The sequence below is a fragment of the Syngnathus scovelli genome, unplaced genomic scaffold (assembly GCF_024217435.2).
Source record: "Syngnathus scovelli strain Florida unplaced genomic scaffold, RoL_Ssco_1.2 HiC_scaffold_57, whole genome shotgun sequence".
Classification (NCBI taxonomy): Eukaryota; Metazoa; Chordata; class Actinopteri; order Syngnathiformes; family Syngnathidae; genus Syngnathus; species Syngnathus scovelli.
Window position 1 is genome coordinate 60,001 of NW_026061638.1, and position 12,500 is coordinate 72,500.

Genomic DNA, 12,500 nt, shown 5'->3' on the forward strand with positions numbered 1-12,500 from the left:
CGTAGCTTGATCGGATTTCCCTTCCAGCCTGTGTTTAAGGAGGCGGCTGGTCCTCCCCGGTCGGTTGCCAAGCGACCGGGACCCGCAAGTGGGCAGGAACCGTCCACCCAACGCCGGCGAGCCGGGGCCGGTGGGGGCCCTACCAAGGCGGGTCTAACTTCAGGCGGTGCAAACGGGGGAGGGGGGTAAGGACGGCTGCCGGGAGCAGACAGCCGTCCCCGGGAGGGGGTAGTAGCTTCGCGGCGGCCGCCGGGAGCAGACGGCCGTCCGCGGATTCTGCCAATGCCTGTAGGACTTTGAATATTTCACAGCCGTGCTGTGGCACTTAGAAAATTTTTCAGAGATGTGGCACTTAGAAAGTTTTTCAGAGATGTGGCACTTAGAAAGTTTTTCAGAGATGTGGCACTTAGAAAGTTTTTCAGAGATGTGGCACTTTGAACATTTTTGAGAGATGTGGCACTTTGAAAATTTTTGAGAAATGTGGCACTTTGAAAATTTTTGAGAAATGTGGCACTTTGAAAATTTTTGAGAAATGTGGCACTTAGAAAATTTTCTCTCTCTCTCTGGAAGTGCCGTGCCTTCTTCAGTTCTGCTATCCGAGCAGGGGACGCTTGCTGGCGGCCGTTACCAGCGCTCGGACCAGGCCCAATTGATTTGCATGGAAAACAATTGCGTCCCCCATGCTCGTTCTGACTATATTTTGCGAAAGGGGGGTAAAGTGATGAGTACACTAAGTGGGGGGACCAACCCATGTACTCTAGAAAAAGTACATGGGTTGACAAAAGACCAGTTCGTACTGCACCCCTGGTACCCAAACCCCTGGTACCTTTAGGCACTTAGAAAAATTTCGCCCAAATTTGGAGGTCGCTCCAGGGGAAGAGGCCGAATTTTCGCCTATTACGGCCGACCGCGGGAACCAGCCGAGGCGGACGCTTTTCGGCGCAAGAGCCGTTGGCACTTAGAAAATATTCGCTAAACTTCAAAGGACCTCCAGGGGAAGAGGCCGAATTGTCACTTTTTCTGGCCGACATCGGGAACCAGCCGAGTCGGACTCTTTACGGCGGAGCAGCCGTTGGCACTTAGAAAATATTCGCCAAACTCGGCCGGACTTCCAGGGGAAGAGGCCGAATTGTCACTTGTTCTGCCCGACATCGGGAACCAGCCGAGTCGGACACTTTAAGGCGGAGCAGCCGTTGGCACTTAGAAAATATTCGCCAAACTTGAACGGACCTCCAGGGGAAGAGGCCGAATTTTCACCTGTTCTGGCCGACATCGGGAACCAGCCGAGTCGGACGCTTTTCGGCGCAAGAGCCGTTGGAACTTAGAAAATATTCGCTAAACTTCAAAGGACCTCCAGGGGAAGAGGCCGAATTGTCACTTGTTCTGGCCGACATCGGGAACCAGCCGAGTCGGACTCTTTACGGCGGAGCAGCCGTTGGCACTTAGAAAATATTCGCCAAACTCGGCCGGACTTCCAGGGGAAGAGGCCGAATTGTCACTTGTTCTGCCCGACATCGGGAACCAGCCGAGTCGGACACTTTAAGGCGGAGCAGCCGTTGGCACTTAGAAAATATTCGCCAAACTTGAACGGACCTCCAGGGGAAGAGGCCGAATTTTCACCTGTTCTGGCCGACATCGGGAACCAGCCGAGTCGGACGCTTTAAGGCGGAGCAGCCGTTGGCACTTAGAAAATATTCGTTAAACTTGAAAGGACCTCCAGGGGAAGAGGCCGAATTGTCACTTGTTCTGGCCGACATCGGGAACCAGCCGAGTCGGACGCTTTAAGGCGGAGCAGCCGTCGGCACTTAGAAAATATTCGTTAAACTTGAAAAGACCTCCAGGGGAAGAGGCCGAATTGTCACTTGTTCTGGCCGACATCGGGAACCAGACGAGTCGGGCCCTTTAAGGCTGAGCAGCCCTTGGCACTTAGGAAATATTTGCCTTAACTCGGCCGGACTTCCAGGGGAAGAGGCCGGATTTTCACTTGTTCTGGCCAACATCGGGAACCAGCCGAGTCGGACACTTAAAGGCTGAGCAGCCGTTGGCACTTAGGAAATATTTGCCTTAACTCGGCCGGACTTCCAGGGGAAGAGGCCGGATTTTCACTTGTTCTGGCCGACATCGGGAACCAGCCGAGTCGGACACTTTAAGGCTGAGCAGCCGTTGGCACTTAGGAAATATTTGCCTTAACTCGGCCGGACTTCCAGGGGAAGAGGCCGATTTTTCACTTGTTCTGGCCGACCGGGGGAACCAGCCGAGTCGGACACTTTACGGCGGAGCAGCCGTTGGCACTTAGGAAATATTCGCCAAAATGTTCCGGACCTCCAGGGGAAGAGGCCAAATTTTCACTTGTTCTGGCCGACCGGGTGAACCGGCCGAGGCGGACACTTTACGGCGGAGCAGCCGTTGGCACTTAGGAAATATTCGCCAAAATGTTCCGGACCTCCAGGGGAAGAGGCCAAATTTTCACTTGTTCTGGCCGACCGGGTGAACCGGCCGAGGCGGACACTTTACGGCGGAGCAGCCGTTGGCACTTAGGAAATATTCGCCAAAATGTTCCGGACCTCCAGGGGAAGAGGCCGAATTTTCACTTGTTCTGGCCGACCGGGGGAACCAGCCGAGGCGGACACTTTACGGCGGAGCAGCCGTTGGCACTTAGGAAATATTCGCCAAAATGTTCCGGACCTCCAGGGGAAGAGGCCGAATTTTCGCTCGTTCGGGCCGACCGGGAGAACCAGCCGAGGCGGACACTTTACGGCGGTTGAGCCGTTGGCACTTAGAAATTATTCAGACTTCCATCAAACACACATCGGCCTTTTGCCGTCACTGCCCGGGATGGGCACCGTGGTAGCTCGGACAGTTCGCGTGACAGCTTCCGCTGGCACTTAGACAATTTTTAAAATGAAAATAAACAGTTCTGCACATACGTGCCGACTATATTTTGCGAAATGGGGGTAAAGTGATGAGTACACTAAGTGGGGGGACCAAGTACATAAAGCCCACCCCTGGTACCTCAGAGAGGCCGAATTGACACATTTTGTGTCCGACCGCGGGAACCAGCCGAGGCGGACGCTTTTCGGCGCAAGAGCCGTTGGCACTTAGAAAATATTCGTTAATCTTGAACGGACCTCCAGGGGAAGAGGCCGAATTTTCACTTGTTCTGGCCGACATCGGGAACCAGCCGAGGCGGACGCTTTTCGGCGCAAGAGCCGTTGGCACTTAGAAAATATTCGTTAATCGTGAACGGACCTCCAGGGGAAGAGGCCGAATTTTCACTTGTTCTGGCCGACATCGGGAACCAGCCGAGGCGGACGCTTTTCGGCGCAAGAGCCGTTGGCACTTAGAAAATATTCGTTAATCTTGAACGGACCTCCAGGGGAAGAGGCCGAATTTTCACTTGTTCTGGCCGACATCGGGAACCAGCCGAAGCGGACGCTTTACGGCGGAGCAGCCGTTGGCACTTAGAAAATATTCGTTAATCTTGAACGGACCTCCAGGGGAAGAGGCCGAATTTTCACTTGTTCTGGCCGACATCGGGAACCAGCCGAGTCGGACGCTTTTCGGCGCAAGAGCCGTTGGCACTTAGAAAATATTCGTTAATCTTGAACGGACCTCCAGGGGAAGAGGCCGAATTTTCACTTGTTCTGGCCGACATCGGGAACCAGCCGAGTCGGACTCTTTACGGCGGAACAGCCGTTGGCACTTAGGAAATATTCGCCGAACTCGGCCGGACTTCCAGGGGAAGAGGCCGAATTTTCACTTGTTCTGGCCGACATCGGGAACCAGCCGAGGCGGACGCTTTTCGGCGCAAGAGCCGTTGGCACTTAGAAAATATTCGTTAATCTTGAACGGACCTCCAGGGGAAGAGGCCGAATTTTCGCTCGTTCGGGCCGACCGGAGGAACCAGCCGGGTCGGACACGTTACGGCGCAACAGCCGTTGGCACTTTGAAAATATTCGCCAAAATGTTCCGGACCTCCAGGGGAAGAGGCCGTATTTTCGCTCGTTCGGGCCGACCGGAGGAACCGGCCGGGTCGGACACGTTACGGCGCAACAGCCGTTAGCACTTAGAAATTATTCGTTAAACTTGAACGGACCTCCAGGGTTAAGAGGCCGAATTTTCGCTCGTTCGGGCCGACCGGAGGAACCAGCCGGGTCGGACACTTTACGGCCCAACAGCCGTTGGCACTTTGAAAATATTCGCCAAAGTCGTCCGGACCTCCAGGGGAAGAGGCCGAATTTTCGCTCGTTCGGGCCGACCGGAGGAACCAGCCGGGTCGGACACTTTACGGCGGAACGGCCGTTGGCACTTTGAAAATATTCGCCAAAATGTTCCGGACCTCCAGGGGAAGAGGCCGAATTTTCGCTCGTTCGGGCCGACCGGAGGAACCGGCCGGGTCGGACACGTTACGGCGCAACAGCCGTTGGCACTTTGAAAATATTCGCCAAAATGTTCCGGACCTCCAGGGGAAGAGGCCGAATTTTCGCTCGTTCGGGCCGACCGGAGGAACCAGCCGGGTCGGACACTTTACGGCCCAACAGCCGTTGGCACTTTGAAAATATTCGCCAAAGTCGTCCGGACCTCCAGGGGAAGAGGCCGAATTTTCGCTCGTTCAGGCCGACCGGAGGAACCAGCCGGGTCGGACACGTTACGGCGCAACAGCCGTTCGCACTTAGAAAATATTCGCCAAAGTCGTCCGGACCTCCAGGGGAAGAGGCCGAATTTTCGCTCGTTCGGGCCGACCGGAGGAACCAGCCGGGTCGGACACGTTACGGCGGAACAGCCGTTGGCACTTTGAAAATATTCGCCAAAATGTTCCGGACCTCCAGGGGAAGAGGCCGAATTTTCGCTCGTTCGGGCCGACCGGGAGAACCAGCCGAGGCGGACACTTTACGGCGGTTGAGCCGTTGGCACTTAGAAATTATTCAGACTTCCATCAAACACACATCGGCCTTTTGCCGTCACTGCCCGGGATGGGCACCGTGGTAGCTCGGACAGTTCGTGTGACAGCTTCCGCTGGCACTTAGAAAATTTTTAAAATGAAAATAAACAGTTCTGCACATACGTGCCGACTATATTTTGCGAAAGGGGGGTAAAGTGATGAGTACACTAACTGGGGGGACCAAGTACATAAAGCCTACCCCTGGTACCTCAGAGAGGCCGAATTTTCGAATTCTGAGGCCGAGCTGGGGAACCAGACGAGGCGGACACTTTTCCGAGCGAGAGCCGATGGCACTTAGAAAATTTTCGGCTAAGTCGGCAGGACTTCCAGAGCGAGAGGCCGAATATTCGTCATCTGTGGCCGACCGGGGAACCAGCGAAGGCGGATAGGCGGTCACGGAGGTCCCGCCGGCTGGTCCGCGGGCCAATTTGGGTCCCGTAATTTAGCGGTCGCGGTCCGGAATCCACGCCGAGCGGGGAACCAGCGGAGGCGGATAGGCGGTCACGGAGGTCCCGCCGGCTGGTCCGCGGGCCAATTGGGGTCCCGTAAGTTAGCGGTCGCGGCCCGGAATTCGCGCCGGCCGGGGAACCAGCGCAGGCGGATAGGCGGTCACGGAGGTCCCGCCGGCTGGTCCGCGGGCCAATCGGGGTCCCGTAAGTTAGCGGTCGCGGCCCGGAATTCGCGCCGGCCGGGGAACCAGCGCAGGCGGATAGGCGGTCACGGAGGTCCCGCCGGCTGGTCCGCGGGCCAATCGGGGTCCCGTAAGTTAGCGGTCGCGGCCCGGAATTCGCGCCGGCCGGGGAACCAGCGCAGGCGGATAGGCGGTCACGGAGGTCCCGCCGGCTGGTCCGCGGGCCAATCGGGGTCCCGTAAGTTAGCGGTCGCGGCCCGGAATTCGCGCCGGCCGGGGAACCAGCGCAGGCGGATAGGCGGTCACGGAGGTCCCGCCGGCTGGTCCGCGGGCCAATCGGGGTCCCGTAAGTTAGCGGTCGCGGCCCGGAATTCGCGCCGGCCGGGGAACCAGCGCAGGCGGATAGGCGGTCACGGAGGTCCCGCCGGCTGGTCCGCGGGCCAATCGGGGTCCCGTAAGTTAGCGGTCGCGGCCCGGAATTCGCGCCGGCCGGGGAACCAGCGCAGGCGGATAGGCGGTCACGGAGGTCCCGCCGGCTGGTCCGCGGGCCAATCGGGGTCCCGTAAGTTAGCGGTCGCGGCCCGGAATCCGCGCCGGCCCGCAGCCACCGCCAGGCGGATAGGCTGTCACGGAGGTCCCGCCGGCCGGTCCGCGGGGGGAACTGCGCCCTCTGGCGGACACGCCATTGTAAATGAATGGGGTTTGGCACTTAGTGCATTTTTCGCCGAAGCCGACGAGCGCTCCGGGCGAGGAGGCCGGATTCTCGCCATCCGTGGCCGGCCGGGGAACCGGCCAAGGCGGATAGGCGGTCACGGGGGTCCCGCCGGCTGGTCCGCGGGCCAATTGGGGTCCCGTAAGTTAGCGGTCGCGGCCCGGAATCCGCGCCGGCCAGCAGCCACCGGGAGGCGGATAGGCTGTCACGGAGGTCCCGCCGGCTGGTCCGCGGGCCATTTAGGGTCCCGCGAGTGAGCGGTCGCGGTCCGGAATCCAGGCCGGCCAGGAGGCACCGCCAGGCGGATAGGCGGTCACGGAGGTCCCGCCAGCTGGTCCGCGGGCCATTTATGGTCCCGTAAGTTAGCGGTCGCGGCCCGGAATGCACGCCGGCCAGGAGGCACCGCCAGGCGGGTAGGCTGTCACGGAGGTCCCGCCGGCCGGTCCGCGGGCCAATTACCTCCAGCCGAGCGGATATGAACTTTATTAGCACCTTCTACGAGATGGCGGAGCCTTATTCGACAACCAGCACCTCGGCTTAGCATTTTCCACGGCCCGCTGATCTTCCAGAAGACGTCCAGCCGGTTTCCTCCTCACATTTTAAGCCGGCCGAGGCTTCCGGCACCCCGGCTAAGCTTTCTCCACGGCCCGCTGAGCTTCCAGGGGACCTCCGGCCGGTTCTCCCGGTGCCTCGCGCCTCGCTTTGTGAGCCGGCCGAGGCTTCCAGCACCTCGGCTGAGCGTTTCCCACGGCCCGCTGAGCTTCCAGGGGACCTCCAGCCGGTTCTCCCGGTGCCTCGCGCCTCGCTTTGTGAGCCGGCCGAGGCTTCCAGCACCTCGGCTGAGCGTTTCCCACGGCCCGCTGAGCTTCCAGGGTACCTCCAGCCGGTTCTCCCGGTGCCTCGCGCCTCGCTTTGAGAGCCGGCCGAGGCTTCCAGCACCTCGGCTGAGCGTTTTCGGCGGCCCGTTGCTCTCCCGGAGGTCGCAACGGGGAGTTACCTCCCTCTCGCGGACACGGCGAGTAAATACACCGCCTCTCGCACTTGGCGCACACTCACTCGCATTGCTACGCCTCCCGTGGCACTTTAAGCGGCCGAACGGCGGGAGTAACTACGACTCTCTTAAGGTAGGCTCACTTGACTATTTATTCATGTATTTATTTATTTTTGACGGTTCGCGGAGGCGATGACGCTCCGCGCGGGTAAACGGCGGGAGTAACTGTGACTCTCTTAAGGTAGGCTCACTTGACATCTATTTATTTATGTATTTATTTATTTTTGACGGTTCGCGGAGGCGATGACGCTCCGCGCGGGTAAACGGCGGGAGTAACTGTGACTCTCTTAAGGTAGGCTCACTTGACATCTATTTATTTATGTATTTATTTATTTTTGACGGTTCGCGGAGGCGATGACGCTCCGCGCGGGTAAACGGCGGGAGTAACTGTGACTCTCTTAAGGTAGGCTCACTTGACATCTATTTATTTATGTATTTATTTATTTTTGACGGTTCGCGGAGGCGATGACGCTCCGCGCGGGTAAACGGCGGGAGTAACTGTGACTCTCTTAAGGTAGGCTCACTTGACATCTATTTATTTATGTATTTATTTATTTTTGACGGTTCGCGGAGGCGATGACGCTCCGCGCGGGTAAACGGCGGGAGTAACTGTGACTCTCTTAAGGTAGGCTCACTTGACATCTATTTATTTATGTATTTATTTATTTTTGACGGTTCGCGGAGGCGATGACGCTCCGCGCGGGTAAACGGCGGGAGTAACTGTGACTCTCTTAAGGTAGGCTCACTTGACATCTATTTATTTATGTATTTATTTATTTTTGACGGTTCGCGGAGGCGATGACGCTCCGCGCGGGTAAACGGCGGGAGTAACTGTGACTCTCTTAAGGTAGGCTCACTTGACATCTATTTATTTATGTATTTATTTATTTTTGACGGTTCGCGGAGGCGATGACGCTCCGCGCGGGTAAACGGCGGGAGTAACTGTGACTCTCTTAAGGTAGGCTCACTTGACATTTATTTATTTATGAATTTATTTATTTTTGACGGTTCGCGGAGGCGATGACGCTCCGCGCGGGTAAACGGCGGGAGTAACTGTGACTCTCTTAAGGTAGCCTGACTCGACGTCTTTTTCAACGGTGGCTGGAGGACCCGGGCGGTTCTCGGGGGTGCGTCGCTCCTCACTTTTGACGCCCGAGGAGGCTCCCGGCACCTCGGCTACGCGTTTTCGGCGGCCCGCTGAGCTTCCAGAAGACCTCCAGCCGGTTCTCCCGGTGCTTTCCTCCTCACGTTTTAAGCCGGCCGAGGCTCCCGGCACCCCGGCCAAGCGTTTCCCACGGCCCGCTGAGCTTCCAGGGGACCTCCGGCCGGTTCTCCGCGCGCTTTCCTCCTCACTTTTAAGCCGGCCGAGGCTTCCGGCACCCCGGCCAAGCGTTTCCCACGTCCCGCTGAGCTTCCAGGGGACCTCCGGCCGGTTCTCCGCGCGCTTTCCTCCTCACATTTTAAGCCGGCCGAGGCTCCAGGCACCCCGGCTAAGCTTTCTCCACGGCCCGCTGAGCTTCCAGGGGACCTCCGGCCGGTTCTCCGCGCGCTTTCCTCCTCACTTTTAAGCCGGCCGAGGCTTCCGGCACCCCGGCCAAGCCTTTCCCACGGCCCGCTGAGCTTCCAGGGGACATCCAGCCGGTTCTCCGCGCGCCCCCCTCCTAACTCGACGCCCGAGGAGGCTCCAGGCACCCCGGCCGAGCCTTTTCGGCGGCCCGCTGATCTCCCGGAGGTCGCAACGGGGAATTGCCTCCCTCTCGCGGACACGGCGCGTAAATGCACCGCCTCTCGCACTTTGCGCACACTCACTCGCATCGCTACGCCTCCCGTGGCACTTTAAGCGACCGGGACCACCGCGAGCGCGGGCGATGACTAAGAGGCTCCCCGGCCGGCCTCGCGGAGCTCCGACGCTCCCCCGCGGGACTTCCGGCGGCCGGCCGGAGCCTCGGCACGGCTGCCGCACTCCCTAATAACACCCCGCGGACCCCCGCGAGCCGAACGCTCGCTGCCGCGGGCGACCCGTGCCAAGGCGGACGCGTGACGGCGCGGGAGCCCTCGGCACTATATCACGGTCACGTATGTAGTCAAATCGTGTAAAATCACCGTTAGTTTATTCATAATATAGGTAATAATTAAATAAATATTAACATCGCGTATATCATTAATAAACACATGTATGTATTTATTTAATAATTAAATAAATATTAACATCGCGTATAATCATGCGCAATACTTCGTGGCCGACCGGGGAACCGGCGAAGGCGGACGCATCGCGGCGCGAGAGCCGTTGGCACTTTGGAAAAATAAATAAATAAATAAATAAATAAATAATAATTCGCCGACCGGGCTCCGGGGGGAGAGGCCGATTTTTGGCCGTTCGTGGCCGACCGGGGAACCGGCGAAGGCGGACGCATCGCGGCGCGAGAGCCGTTGGCACTTTGGAAAAATAAATAAATAAATAAATAAATAATTCGCCGACCGGGCTCCGGGGCAAGAGGCCGAATTTTCGCTCGTTCGGGCCGACCGGGGAACCGGCGAAGGCGGACGCAGCGCGGCGCGAGAGCCGTTGGCACTTTGAAAAAAAAAAAAAAAAAAAAAATTCGCCCACCGGGCTCCGGGGGAAGAGGCCGGCTTTTCGCCGTTCGCGGCCGACCGGGGAACCGGCGAAAGCGGACGCGCTCTCTAACGAGCCCCGCCGGCCGGAGGAAGTGCGCCCTCTGGCGGACACGCCGTTGTAAATGAATGGGGTTTGGCACTTAGTGCATTTTTCGCCCAAGTCGAAGCGCGCTCCGGGCGAGGAGGCCGGATTCTCGCCACCCGTGGCCGGCCGGGGAACCGGCCAAGGCGGACGCGCTCTCTAACGAGCCCCGCCGGCCGGAGGAAGTGCGCCCTCTGGCGGACACGCCGTTGTAAATGAATGGGGTTTGGCACTTGGTGCATTTTTCGCCCAAGTCGAAGCGCGCTCCGGGCGAGGAGGCCGGATTCTCGCCACCCGTGGCCGGCCGGGGAACCGGCGAAGGCGGATAGGCTTTCACGGAGGATCCGCCGGCTGGTCCGCGGGCCGATTAGGGTCCCGCGAGTGAGCGGTGGCGGTCCGGAATCCAGGCCGGCCAGGAGGCACCGCCAGGCGGATAGGCTTTCACGGAGGAGCCGCCGGCTGGTCCGCGGGCCGTTTAGGGTCCCGCGAGTGAGCGGTGGCGGTCCGGAATCCAGGCCGGCCAGGAGGCACCGCCAGGCGGATAGGCTTTCACGGAGGACCCGCCGGCTGGTCCGCGGGCCGTTTAGGGTCCCGCGAGTGAGCGGTCGCGGTCCGGAATCCAGGCCGGCCAGGAGGCACCGCCAGGCGGATAGGCTTTCACGGAGGACCCGCCGGCTGGTCCGCGGGCCGTTTAGGCTCCCGTAAGTTAGCGGTCGCGGTCCGGAATACAGGCCGTCCAGGAGGCACTGCCAGGCGGATACACTCTCTAACGAGCCCCGCCGGCTGGTCCGCCGGGGGAAGTGCGCCCTCTGGCGGACACGCCGTTGTAAATGAATGGGGTTTGGCACTTAGTGCATTTTTCGACCAGCGGCAACGCAGGCTGACGGGCGGCCGCTTCCACGGGCCGGTACTACTCTACGGAGGCGCTAGCCGCCTCCGGTGGGGGCCGTGTGATCTCGCTGGATGCCCGAGGACCTTCCGCGAGGCCCGGCCGCAGCTTTTACGCGCGCCCGGTCCTATTACCTGGTGGAAGCTGGAGGCCGGGGCTCCGCAGCTCGCCGCCCGGGGACCTTCCGCGAGGCCCGGCCGCAGCTTTTACGCACCACCGCTGCTATTCTCTGGCTCCGGCTTCGTCCCGGAGGGTGCTTGGGGAACGGCGGCGCACACCGCGAACGGCCGGTGGCGGTCGGCTGGTGGCGGTCGGCTGGTGGCTGTCGGCTGGTGGCGGTCGGGGGTGGCGCTTGGGGATGGCGCTTGGGGATGGTGGCTGTCGGCTGGTGGCGGTCGGCTGGTGGCGGTCGGCTGGTGGCGGTCGGCTGGTGGCGGTCGGGGGTGGCGCTTGGGGATGGCGCTTGGGGATGGTGGCTGTCGGCTGGTGGCGGTCGGCTGGTGGCGGTCGGGGGGTGGCGGTCGGGGATGGCGCTTGGGGATGGTGGCTGTCGCCTTGTGGCGGTCGGCTGGTGGCGGTCGCCTTGTGGCGGTCGCCTTGTGGCGGTCGGGGATGGCGCTTGGGGATGGTGGCTGTCGCCTTGTGGCGGTCGGCTGGTGGCGGTCGCCTTGTGGCGGTCGCCTTGTGGCGGTCGGGGATGGCGCTTGGGGATGGTGGCTGTCGCCTTGTGGCGGTCGGCTGGTGGCGGTCGGCTGGTGGCGGTCGGGGGGTGGCGGTCGGGGATGGCGCTTGGGGATGGTGGCTGTCGCCTTGTGGCGGTCGGGGGGTGGCGGTCGGGGATGGCGCTTGGGGATGGTGGCTGTCGCCTTGTGGCGGTCGGCTGGTGGCGGTCGGCTGGTGGCGGTCGGCTGGTGGCGGTCGGGGGGTGGCGGTCGGGGGTGGCGCTTGGGGATGGTGGCTGTCGCCTTGTGGCGGTCGGCTGGTGGCGGTCGCCTTGTGGCGGTCGGGGGGCGGCGGTCGGGGGTGGCGCTTGGGGATGGTGGCTGTCGGCTGGTGGCGGTCGGCTGGTGGCGGTCGGCTGGTGGCGGTCGGCTGGTGGCGGTCGGGGGTGGCGCTTGGGGATGGCGCTTGGGGATGGTGGCTGTCGCCTTGTGGCGGTCGGCTGGTGGCGGTCGCCTTGTGGCGGTCGGGGATGGCGCTTGGGGATGGTGGCTGTCGCCTTGTGGCGGTCGCCTTGTGGCGGTCGCCTTGTGGCGGTCGGGGATGGCGCTTGGGGATGGTGGCTGTCGCCTTGTGGCGGTCGGCGGTGGTGGTTTGGGACCGGCGTCCGGCGCAAAGTGCGTGTTGCGCGGGCCGGAGAAAATTTAGGCCAGGGGCCCGCCGCTGGAGAAATTTTTAGGTACCAGGGGTGGATTTTTTTTGTCACCGCAGGAGGGGGACGTTGCCTCCGTCCGTGTCCGACGGAAAGTGCGTGTTGCGCGGGCCGGAGAAAGTTTAGGCCAGGGGCCCGCCGCTGGAGAAATTTTTAGGTACCAGGGGTGGATTTTTTTTGTCACCGCAGGAGGGGGACGTTGCCT